Here is a 15660-nt window from a genome sequence, read left to right as displayed (position 1 = left end):
GGGTTCACTTTCACTGATCATGACAATGCAACACTATGGATGCAGAGTGGTCGACTGGATTATAATATTCTTGGACACTTTATGTCCCTTGTTACCAACAGAAGTACTAATAAATGGTGTGACATATCTCAGTGTCACTCCAGACAAAGCTCACCGAAACACGTTGACTATTTAGCTCAAGTGGCAGTCAACTGAAGCAAAACGACCGTCATGTCACAAAGAACTGATTGCTGGATCATAGCCGCTCCTCAGCCATAATCAGTCAGTGTGCTCAGTCATTAGATTTGAATTTTAAAATTATGTTTGAGATGTGGTGAATGTATCAAGAATCCCCAGGCTGCACATTTAATAGAACTGCAAGAAGTCATAATGTAATATTTACTAAATATTAACTTTAATATTAAGGTAAGATACCAGCGAAACAATAACCTGTGTAACAGTGCAATTAATGTGGTCCAGAAGCGTCGTATGAAGCTCCATTTCTCTGGAGATAAGTTTGTCACATTTGACATAGAACTGATCTGAAACAGGTGGAATTGCGACCAAAGCAACTGAGTTAATAACATCAATTCATATTATATCTGAATACATTTCAACAAGTCAGTTTGCCTCTCTTTTGGAAAGAAAAAGAAAACCCGGGTTTTCATAAGGAAAACTCTTTCATCTCTGTATAAGATCACATAACTCATTTTCAATAGAAAAGCCTTTATAAAGGCTCCAATACCAGCATTGAATAGTACACGACTGAACCGAGGACACATCAAAAAGAGTGTCGGGATCTTGTTATTTCACGGACGGAAAGACAAAAATATAGAGAAAAGGAAACCATCCATTGATCCATCAAGCTAGGCCGTGATGGATCAACATTGTTAAGCTCTATAGAGATGACATAATTTGTTAATTATGTTTGTCCTGGAGCTTCTTTAGGTTCTTGATAACAGAAGTGCGGGAGCAAACATCGAATTATTGTTAACTAAGCACACACGTTCATGTTGACAATTTACGACATGTAATGCATAATTCAGACAGGACAACGGCCATATCAGAAGACGCCGTCATCCATGCACGATTAGAGTAAGAAGCAATGTCTTCATCTTGATGCATAATCCATATCAATCTATTGATTATGTTTCAAATGTGGTCGAAAGTGACATGCGCCCAACAACTCTTACGAAACTGTTAGAATTAGTCATTCTATCTGAAAATAAATCCGTGCAACATTTGCAACACCTCGTGGTTTCAAAACCTCAGAGCGGTTCATCAGGGTTCTGATGTAATGCGACGATAAATACAAGTGCTTCTAAAACAAAGAAATGGGAAGCAATGAAGATTGAATAAGCTGTTTGTCTTTAAGAATGCTAACTGATTGTAAATTATTAGATTCATTTCCTATACTTCACAGCTGTCTTCAGTAAAACCCATTATAACCTGTAACGGGATTTAATGTTGATTGATGTACTTCCTGATTGTCATTCGGCGCTTTCAATGGCGAATGAATAAGAGAATATTTTGGATTGTAATCACAACATAAATAGGAAGGCATCCTCATTTCTAAACGCTGATTCATCCAAAGGTAAGTTAAATTTCATATCATGAAAACTGCGTTTTTCATCTTCCAAACAGGCAAAGCGGTCACATGCATTTAATGGACAAAACACACTGCCTTTACAGTCACGGTTGCTTTAGCTATCGTCCAAACCATATTGCATGGCTGAAGGACCCCGAACAGTAATAAGGTTTTTATTCTTTCAGTTTAGTATTGAAATATTATTGCGAGGAGCCTTCCGCAAGTAATTCCTATATTACTATAATAATAACAATGACCGTAACTGTGGTGTTCAAAGGTCCTAATTCAGACCTTTGCAGATTGGCTTTAGTAAAAACGTAATTTTTAGGAAGGGGGGTAAGTCTTGTCTCAATAGATATATACGGTGGTGCAAATTGCGTGTGGTCCCTGGCCAGTTGGAGGGATGAAAACCCCGAGTTTCGGCGGTGAAAACACTTCCTCTGTTTAAAGAGATCAGATAACTCTTTGCTGGCTTAGTGATTGGCGTATCTTCTTTCCATCCAAGAAGCAGCGTGTTTGCATCCCACCTTTGGCATCGCTCTTTGTGATAGTCGTTAGGTGGGAGATGACTTTCATTGCCTGGTGGGACCATCGGAACCCTCTTACTGGAGAACTGAAGTGGCCTAAAAAATTCCATGTTTGATTTCCGGATTATGTAAAAAATTAATAAAATTACAATAAATAAATAAGAAGAAATTGAAAAATTCTTAGCTCACCAAACGTATTAACGTAGTGTATGTTTATAAATTTTCATGGTCCGTTACATAAAAAGAAAAATTAATTAGAAAATACTCTGTTAAGAATTCTTTCCCTAATAGATGGGAATTTAAGTCAAACTATTGACAACCAAAGGCCTTCATAGAAACTGACTGATCTACAAATGTTGCGAGTACAGCGTTCACTTTGAATGTGAGTGATCTCTGTCTTATTCTTCGATGGACGCTAATTAATTTATAATCAAATTTGTTAAAGTATCACGTGATAATACAAAAAAATGCAGTCTAATCATACACCAGCTTGTACTGAACCGTACGGTGGGATGAAAGAACAAAACAAGACCGGGCCTGTTTGAAAGCCACTCGCACTCCAACCGGAATGCATAAATTCAGGCAATTCATTTCGGAATGTCCCTCATAAATCTCTCAGTTATTTTTATTATTACTCACACTGCGCTCATCCGATCATTGATTCTGATGTTTTGATTAACCACACAGCGCACTTCTTAAATTTGTTAACAGAAACACTTGACGTTTAAAAGAACTAATGGAAAAGCGCAATTATGGAGACCTTCACTTCAAAACACAAAAAAAAAATGTGTGTACACGTGTATGTGAATTTGTGTGAGCACGTGAACTTATTGCAACAGAAGGAAACCATGTTGAATGATTTGATTAGGGAAGCTACGAATTCGAATGAAGGTCGCCATTCTCCGAATGCCATAATTAACTTTGACCTTAAAAGTGAGCTCATGCGTGTAAGGTTATGAAACTAAGTTTAAAGAAGAATGATAAGGACATGTCAGTAGTGCTTCACACATGTATGACAGATATTTTCGACGACACTGAATTGAAATTATTGTAGGTATCGGTCGAAAGCAATAACTTTGACACCAAATTGAAACTAATAATCATCATATTTTCCCCTCTTATTAAGTAGTCTGCGATGGTCAGTATCTTCGCTGTCGCAACCCAATATTTTGCTACGATAGAACAGGTGATTCTCTCTCTATCTCTCTCGCAATAGGAATTTACCTATTCATGACAATCAAATGAAATGTTTAGGTAGCAAAGCAAAAGCAACCTCTATTGCGATTGCACTGGCGTCTGGAAAGACATGGAAGTCTAAATCCTTAAAAGTTAATACTAAACCTATTCACAAAAATCCTTACTCAAGCAAGGATTCGAACGCAGTCTACGCTAACTACACAACTGAACAAGACGGCAAATAACTTTTTAAAACAAGACCAAATTGTTTTAAAATTCTCTGATCCGGCTAACGTTAAATTATATCAATTCCACCTACAAAAGATATGAAGCATAGAGTGTATTTAGTACTATGAATAGATAATAGTTAAGAAATCTAGGAAAGACAGCATACCAAACACTGAAGTATTTTTTTTCGCCAACGACCTTGTACTGTACTTACAAAAAGAGGGATAATATACATTTTCATACCAGACAAGGAAAACTTACTACCACATTTTTTTTAATTCTACACCCATTTAGGAACTGACTCCAGTTCATTTCGATTCTCCTATCATTCATTAAAATGGTGATGATCAAAGCAGAGAACATTAACACAATATCGACAAGACATGCATTATCTTAGGGAATCATAATTTCATTAATTGTGCAAAGGTCCCAACAAAAATCACCGAAATCCTTAATTAGTAGCTTTTCCCCAAAAGCCTTTTCATTTGTGTCCATCATGGTATATTTTCTCATCAGATTTCAAATATTCACATTTCTCCATATCCAGTTCAAATTCCCAAACTAGGAAAAAGCAAGGCAGGCAGGTTTCTTTAATATTTCCCCATTTCATGACGTACAAAAGTGATTTACGAAGATCTGCCGTTTAACTTCGTGAATCGTCATACAACAAAATAGAAAAACACCAAAAACTCAAGAAAAACACAACCTGCTAGCCAACATTCGTTCTTCCAACTTCACAATCACTGAATCAATTTATCATCCCCTACTTTCATTCAATCTGTACTGTAGCCTACGGTTAATCAAAAAATATGCTAGTCCCTATTTCTCCTTAACCACCATTTTGTCCAGAACACAGCACTGATGAATGAGTGGTTTGTGATCTCTGATATGTTAGTCGATGTATGGGAAAAAAGGCAATCAACAAACTGGCAATGTCGAGCAAATTGTCCATATTTAATTGTAAGCTTCATATTGTAGTACAAAATTTTGAACAATCATATGGAGCAACAACTCGTCTAGGCTACGATAGGCATAAAGTTACTAAACGTTATGTAATGCATTTTCATTATATACACATGTACAGTCATATAACATAACAAAATCGCAGGAGACATGCTGATATGTGCAGAGAAAGTTGCATAACATTAATTAGGAACAACATGAAACAAATCAGTTAAATAACATTTTAATTTTTACATTTTACACCTGACACTGGATCTTTTTAATACCAGTGTGCAAAACCCAATCATTTATATTATTATTATTATTTTGAACAGCGCTTCCTCATTTCTGTGTGAAAATAAATATTCTTTAATTCGAGTTTTGTATTTATTTGTATTTGGATTAGTTTCATTTCTTATCGTGAAAGGTAGTGTGTTGAATATTTTTGGTGCTAAATAAGTATAATATTTGCATTTTGGTTCTTTATTTGCTTTAGGAACTTTATATTTTCGGCCTTTATGTCTAAAGACCTAAAATATAAAGATGCTTTCCTTCGTTTTAAGGAAAGCATCTTTTTTGATATTTACGTATTCGTTGTCGTTTTTTTTATGAATAGCAGTACGCAATAGGCGAATAAATATCTAAGAAAAGTATGTTTAGTATGGTGTATTTATTACACATTGCTGTATCCTTGTATTTGTTTCTGTTAAGATTTGGATTACTTTATTCTAAATCGATACTAAAGGTTCCAACGTAGTAGGATAGATTCCTCTAAACCTTAATATACCATATTCTAGCGTGCACTTCGAATACATGCAGAATATAATTTTAACATATTTAAATTTTTAAGTAGTAAAGTCTGTTTAACATAATCCTTACTTTATTTTCAACATTGGTAATATGTGGTTTCCATCTTAAATTACTACCAATTTTTAATCCCAAGTAAGTTATTACACTGACTTTTTCCATTTCCTCACAGTTGCAATTTGAATTTGTCCTACAATTCCCATCGTGCAAAATGAATTGTGCAGTGAAATTCATTTTGCCTGTTGTATTTCGCAAATTAAAATTTACATATTTAGTTTTTGAGATGATCGGACTGAGTTTATTTGACTGGAACCAATTTGTTGCATTTAAATATCGAAATACGAGTCTTGTGCGTTGCACTTACTTGAACCCATCTGCCTTTAGATAAGTATGCACTTATTCTACAACGTAGTGAATAGCTATTTTCTAATTTTGTTTATACTACATCAGTAAAGAGTCGTTTTTTTATCTACATTATGACTCTGTCCTGATAGTAATGATTAATTAATATACTTAATTAATGATTGTGGTTAATTAACTATTTATTATATTAATAACCTTCATCAAAAATTTATGTTTTAAAGTAGTTTTTACACCTTTTTAATATTTTTAGAAGTATCTAGATGTCAATTTTATCACTGACTGAATGAAGTCATCTGTCACCTTCATTCTCTTGGTGGTGGTTTCGTTGTCATGTTTCCTGTGAAATGACTCCAAGATACCTATTCCTCGCTGCTCGTGGAGTTCAATCTTAATACGCAGATTTTATTGCAGAATCGGGCAGCAGTTTCTAGTTTGCACTGTTTTCAGTTGAACAACCTTATTTATATACGTATTTCGACTCAACAATTTTTGCAGTTTCTAAAATCATAAATAAAGTTGCACTTTCTTCATTTTCACTGTTATTTCATAGATTCATTTTAAGAAGTGCAAATGCTATCGGATATTACATTGCTATTACTAATCTGAAACCCTCCTATTTTGCTATTTTTATTTCGGAGGACAGAACAGTTCAAGTATCCAGCATCAAACACACGATGACAGGGTTAGATACGAGTTGATGTATAGCATATAGCGCGACTTCCTCCTTCCTTTTTTTATGTCAAAGGGAAAATGTCACTTGCGCCTTCTCATATTTCTCAAAAAACGATGAATTAACAGAGAAAAATTTAATATCGTTTGAATGAATACTCCCTAAAGGATGCGCTTTTACGATGAAGTTGTTGCTGGCGATAGTGTTAGGCCTAGCGGTGCGCTGGAGTGCGCTTCTTGTAAGTAAATCGTTTTAGTGTTTTTCTCAAAGACTGAAGCTTGACTGACAAAAATAATTAAAATCTTAATTAAGATTTACGGCGTCCCAATATTACTTAATAAAAATCAGATATTATTTTACTAATATTAAAGATTCTTTTATATTAATTATTTTTAAGAATAACAGTTGATTAATCTCTTTAGGATATTTGAAACATTTTCCACTTTATGACTTGTAAAATTTGTAAATATATTAAAAGATTAAAAATCTAGAACTTAAACTATGAATGATGAAAGAAGACTCATTTAAAAGCCTCGGAAGTAAAAATGTAATAATATATATAGAAAGATGAAATAAAATAAAAATATTATATTTTTACTTCTGAAGCATTTAAATTAATCTTTTTACATCCTTCGCAGTTCTCAATTCTAGATTTTTTATCCCTTAATATATTTCGACTTTTAATTTTTACAAGTTTTATAGTGTGTTTATTATTAATATCACATCATTCATAAACGAATTTATTTTTTTATCGACGTTCCATCTTTTAATAACCTTCGTATCATATCTACGCTTTAGACTTTTATTTATATCTCACAGTTTAAATTTTAAGAATCAAATGGAGCTCTGTCTTGCTATTTTACTTACTATTATTTTTTTAAAAATAACATTAAAATTTTGCTTCAGAAAAATTAAAGTCGATTATCACTTTGTATCAAAAATTACAAAAGGAGCAACGTGAATCAAGAAGTTCAGAAATAATATAAAATCCATCAGCTTATTGCATAGGTGGCATTACGCTTAGAATAACTGAGGAGATTATAGATCTAGGAGTTATGGCTGAGAGATAATTGAAGTTCAAAGGTCAAAAAAAAAAAAAAAAAAAATATATATATATATATATATATATATATACAGGGTGTTCGGGATAAATTTGACAGTTTCGTAAGGAAAAAGAAAATCTTCTTTGTATCTATTAAATTTAATGAATTGACAAAAAAACATTACAGGCAGAGTTAATTACAATACTATCAACAAGATTTACTCAAAATAACCACCATTAGCATCGATCACAGCTTCAATTCTGCTTCGGAACCTCGAACAAGCTGATGCTACAGTCTCCCTGGGAAGGGCCGCAAAAACTGTTTTAATTTTATCCATTAACTGGGCTTTTGTATTACTGGAAGTGCGATTGGTGTCTTTTTCAACTGCGCCCCATACAAAATAATCCATGGGGTTAAGGTCTGGGGAGTTTGGAGGCCAAACATTTGGACTGGTGAAGTCGTAGAAATTTTCAGACAACCATTTTTGACTTTTCCCAGAGGTGTGGCAAGGGGCCGAATCCTGCTGCCATACATACGGCCTACCATTGGCTACCCTTGTTATCCAGGGCTTGACTACAGTTAGCAACTCCACGAACAAAGCCCGAATTCCAATGCCAGGGTTCTTCAACACCTGTTCCTGCAGATTTGCGAGGAATTCTGCTGTACGAACGCAATCAGATCGTCTGCTAGGGATCTTTCTTCTTGCTACATCCTCGTAGTCACCATTGCAAGTCTCTAGTTCATGCCTGATTGTTTTTACTGTATTCAGGGAGCATTGGGCAGCAGTCGTAATATCCTTATTTTGATGGCGGGCACGAATCATCATGATACAAGTTATTCTCTTCCATGATTCAGGTGGGTTCCAGCTATCCATCCTTTCTGACATCTTGTATATGAATGAAGAAGGGTCCAAACTTTTAAATGAAGAGAAGTGTGTGTTAATACATGTAACTTACGGAAAAATATAATTAATTATAAATATGTCAAATTTATCCCGAACACCCTGTATATTCACTGTATATGTGTAATCCTAGGATGGGTCCACTACTTTGTAACTGAAATGTGCTTTTTGTTCACAGCCTCAGTCTGTCAAAGCATGTTGGACTTCTTCCCGTGTACTGGATTGATTCCGAGGAGTAAAATCTGTGATGGACAAAATGACTGCGCAACTGGTTTGGATGAAAGCAGGTGTTGTAAGTATAAAGCTCACATCTTCTCTTTCACACTCCCGCTGTTTCTTTCGTACGCGGGCGCGTGTGTGTGTGTGTTTATTTACATTAAAGTATTTTAATAATATTAAAATATTAATTGCAAGGAATGGACGAAGCTAATATTGTATGTCTTATCCCAGAGCATTAAACCGTAACCCTCGATCGAGTGAGTGCACACAGAAAGCGAATTGAGATCTTGTAGAAAACCACAACGGTGTTCGAAGTTATACTAATAAATGCGTCTGTTTTGTCTTCCAGATTCCAGTTGCCCCGAAGATGGAGTTAGATGCAATGACAAAACATGTATAACGCGAGATATGATATGCGATGGCTCCATTGACTGCCGATCCGGAGAAGATGAGCTCGACTGCAGTAAGTATGAAAAATGAGTTCTATTTGAACTGATATTACCCTAATGTAAACTGTTTAAAATGAGTGCAATGTTAAAATACAATCTCAGAAATGTTGCGTGCATTGCTAAGTTGATTGTCGTTATCTGAAGAATACTGTAGATTAGTATGGGGAAGAAGTGGTGCTTCTAAATTAAACTTCTGTAAATCACGTGTTTAGCATATGATTTAGAAAAATCAAATTAAGTGTAAGTTCAAAAGACATATTTCGGTGATTACGCCACATTTTTTTTTATTATTCAGTTAAAAATATACTGAAATAATAGTTCCCGACAAGTTTCGTATATCGTAGAATTGACATCTTCAGGGGTAAATAGTATAACTTAAGGGTTTAAACAAGAAAAATTAATAAATACAAAGCACCAATTAATTTTTGTGGTAATAAAAATTTCATTAGCACAACACTGGCACAGAGTGAAACAATATTTATAAAAGTCTCTCTCTCTGAAATCTTAGACCAGAAACGATTTTTCTACGCAAATAAATATCAAAAAATGCGATTATGGATTTTAATTTTATAGAGTCCGAAAGAAAATTAAAGATAGAGAGTAAAGCACCAATAGATGAAATTGCAAATCGCTTAAAAAGAGTAAATATTTCACAAGGTAATTCGTCGATGCCCTTAAACAAAAACACATTCGGATGCATACACTAAAAGCAGAGACTTCGATGAACTACTGAGCAATGCTAAACGAACGATTGATGAAATAATGAACGAATCTTTTTGCCTGCACTTTACAATTATGTTGAGTGCGTATGCAAATGAAGAGATCATTAAGAACAGTATCTCAAGTGCAACAGACTGAAGAATTTCCATCATCATCCATTAAATAACAACTACATTTAATACACGTCTGACTGCAACTGCTAACAACTTGTAGACTTATCAGAAGAAAACTGTAATGACGGGAGATGATTTCTGCGATGCCAAAGGGAAGAAATTATGAATTTAAACCAACTAGAAGCCTCTTAAAAGTGCTTCCATTAAGTTTTACGTTTATGCACACCTGAAAGGAAGGGGGGGGGGTGCTTTGCATTATAGGATACAATACATACTAAGAGAAGTGATATGAAGTCATTAGCCTCTATATACAAGTAGGTCAGACGTGAATGTATTTCACGAGCAAAACTTTGTTTTGGTTACTTGAAAAAAAGAATTAAAACCAAGTATAAAATTTCCTGGTATCTTTAACGTGTATATATATATATATATATATATAATTATATATATATTCTGTTGATTGAAACAGAACGTTTCCTTTTTTTTTTAGGTTCAAGTACGATGGCTCAAAAAACGACCCTCACATCTATTCCATTTCAGGAATCGAGAATGATCCAGAAATCTGCTTCGGATGGGTGCTCTACAGACAAAGAAAAGAATCCCCGCTACAACGTTGCGTGGAATATGAGGATATCAAACTAACTGTGCTTTAAGCAGGAAAACCTCAGGGTAATTTTTACTCAAGGAGTTTGAAAGCTTGTCACCGTTATTGATGTCATTATTCCATGCTTATCAAACGGGCATTACAATGATCGCGAAAATGAAACTAATCGGGATTGAGATAGAAAGAAACACAAAACAACCAGACAGATTTTAGACTCTCCATCCGGTTTTGTTTTAAATGTTGTGCTTTTATTAATAATCTCCCAAACAGATTTAATTTAATTACACCATGATTAATATCGACTATTAATATCACTCACTACGTTACACGAGAAGCTGCAAAACCAATAATCTCTTGGGCAGGCAAGAAATTGGATTTCGAATATGCTTGGCATAATCAACATCCGTTTCCATTACGATAAGCATGTTTAAAAGGAGATCAGGATCCCTACTTAGAAAGTCCGTGGTTATCGAAGATCCCAAAGTAAAATATCTATCTCTGATCCATCCACTCCCTCCTCTCAAAAGTCTTGCATCCCTTCTCCTCAAAAAAAGGAGAAGGGATGCAAAACACCCTGCTAAAGATCATCAGCAGTTTCCATTACATATGTTATCCAACAGAGAGATTCTTCGCTCTCAAATCACCAAGCTTTTGATTCGCATCCGAATGAAAATTGATGGTTGTGAATGTGCGTGCGACATCCAACCTACTTAGTTGAATCTGAATGCGTGTGTTGAGGCTGTGAAGAATTCGTGTTGGTGGAATTATTTAATGGAAGATTTAATGGAATATTATCAGCACTGAGAAAGGATTAAAAACAATTTTAATACTTCCAATATTTCGTCTCCGTCACAGCGATTACAAACATCATCAGGGATTACAAAAAAATTTTGTAATCCCTGATGATGTTTCTGTACAGTATTTTCTACATTTTACCGTTCACGGTACGCATATACTATAGGCTTACAAAAAAAAATCGAGGATGAAAACTACATAAAAAGCATACTTCCATTCCATGTTCTCCTACAATTATTATTATTTATTCCCATAACGTTTCTCATAACAAATCTACTAATACACCACTGAAATCAATACTACAGAAATCAAACAAATAACAATCATATGCCAGCTCAGTTCTTCCATCCCCTTTTGAGAATTACGGTAACCAGACTGGGGGAAAACAATTGACTTCTTTTAAGAATAAACTTTCACTACTTCCATGAAATCACTATCCATAAATCCATAAATATATGATTAGTTCCGCTCTCATATATGAAGTCGTTCCCGTCTAATCTACTTCTTTGCGAGATGACAAATATGCCATTTGCCAATGGATTTACAGGAAAATGTCCCTTCCAGTTATTTGTTGTGCAGAATAAGAAAGATTTGCAGTAACTAATACTTTTTTTAATGTAAGATTAATTTTCCCAAAATGTTCCGTCTATTGAAGTTTTTTCTTTGTCTTTTGGATAGGACCTCAGGAGGTCAGAGTTCAGGATGGCGACCGGATCGTGATGTGGTATACAGGAATGATGTGCAACAACTACTGACAAACACGACATACAAAAAATTTAACTGAGAGTTTGTGGTCTGCGGTATAATGGGAAATGTGTAGGGTAGTATCATGAAATAAATTTGTATCTGTAACTTGGATGAAAAGTAAAGTTGTAATGAAAAGCCAAAACATTTCCAGATATATATGATAAAGTTTAACAAGTAAAATAAAAACCCAAAAATAAATATAAATAATACGCTAAAAAATAAATAAATGTTCCGACTTTGTTACCTTAGTAGAATAGTTGGAGATTTTTCAGCTCTAAGAGACTTTCTGAAGTCAGGTTGGTGGCCAATTTCCAACCATTAGACTTCAAATAGTGGCTTAGGCATGAATGACGCCTAAAAAATAGATGCTTGAAGACATCAACGAATCAGAGCTTTTCTAGGCATTAGCAGCGTAGAAAAATATCTCCATCTCGTGACCTCAAAGCTGGCCTCCTAGCCTCAGTGTTTTGCTCAAATCCTGCATAGATGACGCAGGCAAATCACCTCCTTCCATGCCAGCAACTGAGCGCCGTATGACGCCTGATATTTTCGGCAAAAAGACTTAAGAAAAATATTAGACAACTTAGACACTATATTCTCGATGACATCTCTCCTTTTCTACTCAAGCGTTATGCTCCAGAGCTAACACCAGTTCCCTTCAATCTTCTGTAGCTAGCACCTATCCTATCACAAGGAAGCAAGCACATATCCAACCCATTCCAAAAAGCGAGACAAAAGCCACCCATCCAACTAACGATCAATTTCCATCACCTCAGTCCGCTCAAAAATAATGGAGAAAGTTAAAATTTCTGTAGCCAGTTTCTTCACTACCTAAAAGCTCACCAGTTAATCAGAGACTACAGGTATGGATTCCGCCAATCGAGATCTAATGCTGATATCTTAGCCTTTCATCACCCACTGGACACTTGCCATGGAAAGGTTCGGAGGAACGTGCATTGTCTTCCTTGTCGACAGTTCCAGGGCTAACGATTGTTTGACATCGAAGTCTGCTTTGCAAACTGCCTTCCTTCGGTCTTCCTACCATCTGTGAATAGTTAGCCAGCTACCTCGCTGGTCTCTCACTGCGTGCCATGGGGGGGGGGGGGGGGGCAGCACCTGCTTTCGAGCTTTGCCACCAGTGCAGGGATGCCTCATGGCTCCATTCTATCACTTATCCTCTTTCGCTTATACATAAATGAACTAATCTCAATCACCACTAATCCTATCCACAGATCTGCCGACGACAGCGCACTCCATTTCCTACTCCTTTGACAAACCATGTAGTTTTCATTCTTAACATCAAGATCATCTGCAACCAGTATATTAAACACTCATGGTGATGATGATGATGATGATGATTTATGGTTTTAATGGCAAAAGGACAGGAAATGTGCGCTATATGGGCCATATAGAGTACAGAAGGTAAGACAATCACAAACATCCATACCCGCAGCGGAATTCGAACCCGCGATCCGTTGGTTGGAGAACGGGTACGCTAACTACTCGGCCAACCTGGCCGGTTTAAATACTGATCTGCATACCATCGTTCAGCAGGGCAAGGATAACCTTGTCATCTTCAATGCCTCCAAAACGCATTCCTGCCTTTTCTCTCCCAAAATGGACTCGGCTCGCCTTCCCTCATACTCAGTAATACATAGCTCATAAGACAGGATCATCTCTCTCCTTGAACTGACATTTACCTCTAACTTCTCTTTGCACAAACATCGCAAACAATCTTGACTTCTAAAAAACTAGGTGTTCTTTCCTGCTCAAGAAGCTATTTTACATCCACCCAACTACAAACCCTATATAAATCCCAAATCCGCCCATCTTTAGAACATTGTTCACACATTTGGGGTGGTGCACCTAAAACTTCCTTAAAATTTTTGATGCTGTCTAGAGAGGGGCACTCATAAATGACCCTTCTCCTCACAGGCTCATTAACAGATGCAGTATTTCGGCTCTGTGTCTATTTTACAGGAACTTCGATGGTCGCTGTTCCAATTAATTGACAAACATCATTCCTCCACTTGCTGTTAGACCTGCTGAAAAAACAATAGCTGCTGTCCAACATCCTTTTACAGTACAACTGCAAACTCATCGAACATGCTCATCGAATAAATGAGGAAGAGTAGAATCTTCTTCATGTATTCCATCTACCTCTGTCCCTGTTGAACAGCATTTGAACTGAGAGCTAGTGAGAAGACTAGTGTCTGAGAAGATGAAGTGTCTGAGGTTCTCCCCATTTCTGGAAATTGCTGAAGTTTTACTCCCAAGAAACTAAATCAAGTGACCAGAGAGAAAATACAACATTTGAATGGATTAGCCTAATTGTTATATTTCATAACAGCGCTACAGACTACAGGTTGTAAATCACACCAGCATAATAAAGGCGCAGTCTCGTTATCCTAACAAAGCAACAACACACAACCTGAACACTATGTAGAATCGTCTCTCCGTGATAACTTGCTACTGTTCTTCGATTTGAAAAAGGGTGAAAAATAGATTAGGGAAGCTATAAATAACACGTAGGATTTGTGAGCTGTGCCGCTGTGAAGCTCTGAAAAAAAATTAAAATTATGCATTCAAGTCTCATATTGTGAAGGTGGCGTTTTCGATTCTTCTTCCACGTGCAGGTAATTACTGATATGGAATTGAACGGTAATAACAACCAAGATAAGTTACAGCGTTGGCAACTAATAAGTTCTACGTTTCAGATGATTATGGAAACGCTTTTTGATACGAACCTACGTTGCTAAACTCCATACTGTAAATTAGTCATTCGATGTCGTAGTTTTGAATAAGAATGTAATTTTAAAAATTCGTATTTTTATATGAAAATCTCGAATTTTGGGTTCTTTTAAATTGCTTAATAAACTGCGTTATTTAAGTCGACTCTCGAAACTTTCATGTCTGTTGGAAGTGGTAGTAAACAATGCGTATAAGGATGGTTATCCACGCTTAATATAAAGAAAAGTATATTAGTTGTTGATACTCAAGTAATGCTAACCTCTTTGGGCAGAACAGAATATAAGATGCTTCTTCTGCTACCCATCACTCCTCACCTACATTCAAAAGTCTATTCACGTAACTTCGAAATACTCTTAGAGCTTTCATAGCTCTTTTGCAAAGATCTTTGCCTTTCGTATTGAAAAAGCTGTGATCAAATCCCTTCTAAGACAGGAAGAACTTTTATAATGGCACTTCAGTTGTAGGCGAGTTAGCCGTTCTCACGAAAACTCGGACACTTCGAGAATACGCAGTTAACATAATAGACTAATAGACTATGGAAATAAGGGTTAACTGTCCTATTCAATCAGAATTCGTTTTGATTTGTATGAAATTCGCTGAAAAGCACTACGATATGCGATGTAAAACAAACATCTACAAACTCTATAAATAAATGGTGTAAGTCAGTAACAAATGGATACATGAATACAATGATCAAAGTGTGCAAAATGAGATGGTAAGGTGCCCTTAACTTTGCAGATTCCTTCCTCAAATTACTGAAAAAAAAAGATCCTTCTACTCAAAACGTGCAACCCGCCACGCGGACCACCAGCAAAGCAGACATTGCTTTCGAACCACAGCAGAATCGAAACTGTGTTCTTTGCAATTAATCTGAACAAAGGTTGAGCAATTTATGGAGTTAAACCCATGAAACAACAGGCCGTTAGTTTAGGTCTTCCTATTGAACTTAATAAATAAAAGTTTGAAACGAGACATATTATCAGCATGTTGAACACAAGTGGCGGCTCGTAAGAATTTGTAGTGGTGGGGCTGTAGCAA

Source organism: Typopeltis vanoorti, chromosome 11 (genome assembly GCF_054136105.1).
Source record: "Typopeltis vanoorti isolate ZY-2024b chromosome 11, IOZ_Tvanoo_1.0, whole genome shotgun sequence".
Classification (NCBI taxonomy): domain Eukaryota; kingdom Metazoa; phylum Arthropoda; class Arachnida; order Uropygi; family Thelyphonidae; genus Typopeltis; species Typopeltis vanoorti.
The sequence above is the reverse complement of the archived record's forward strand: the minus strand, read 5'-3'. Positions refer to the sequence as shown.